The sequence below is a fragment of the Suricata suricatta genome, chromosome 5 (genome assembly GCF_006229205.1).
Source record: "Suricata suricatta isolate VVHF042 chromosome 5, meerkat_22Aug2017_6uvM2_HiC, whole genome shotgun sequence".
Taxonomy (NCBI): Eukaryota; Metazoa; Chordata; class Mammalia; order Carnivora; family Herpestidae; genus Suricata; species Suricata suricatta.
This window is the reverse complement of record NC_043704.1, coordinates 155,486,186-155,487,231: the sequence shown is the minus strand read 5'-3', so window position 1 is coordinate 155,487,231 and position 1,046 is coordinate 155,486,186.

The window sequence follows — 1,046 nt, the reverse complement described above, 5'->3', positions numbered from 1 at the left end:
TTGCCTTTGGGGTTGTGTTGAGGAGGAAATTGCTGCAACTGGGGTCAAGGAGGCTATTTCATGTTTTCTTCTCTAGAATTTTGATGGTATTCTGTCTCACATTCAGGCCCTTAATCCATTTTGAGTTTATTTTTCTCTATGTTGTAAGAACGTGGTCCATTTTCCTTCTTCTACATGTTGCTGTCCAGATCTCCAAACACCACCTGTTGAAGAGCCTATCTTTTTTCCATTGGATACTCTTTCCTGTTTTGTCAAAGGTTAATTGGCCATACACTTATGGGTCTAGTTCTGGGCTCTCTATTCTATTCCATTGATCCATATGTCTGTTTTTGTGCCAACACCATACTGTCGTGATGATGGAATTGATTTTAATCAAGATATTGTGCGGGGGACCAGCCCACGCACCCCAGTCGAAAGGTCCCGAGTAGGGGGTTGGTGTCAGCGCAATATCTCTAGAAAAGAAGATGGACAAGACGAACAAGACAGACAAGACAGAAGAGACACACAATGTGGATGGTGGTTGGTAAAGCCACACTTTACTTAGATGGCCAGGGTCTTATATACCATGGGTGATTACATCATTTCTTTAATGGTTACATAATTCAAGGTCTTTGAAGTGAAGACATGCTCCAGAAAGGATCATGTTTAACAGGACAGGTGTAAATATCGGGAATTATCAAGTCATTGCAGGAGAGGGATTCCCTAATAATAGTCTGGCTCCAAGCAGAAGATGAGCCTGAAGAATTCTATGAGGAGGTTTACATTCTTTAAGGCCCTTCATCAGTTACACATGGGCAAGAAGCTTATCCTTTAATAAGCAAAATTTTCGGCAGAGGTTTGTGTTAACTCCCTACACCAGACAAAGAGCTAGAAAACAAAGCAAGGGGAGGACTGGAGCCACTGACTGACCCAAGTTGATTCAAAGCCTAAAAGTATATGCCTCTTTGCAAAGCAATGAGAAAATCATAGGATGAACAGAAGCCATATGTGCAGCACAGGAGGCCAAATATTGTTTGAGGGTATTTTTTGCCTACTGGGCCCCAACA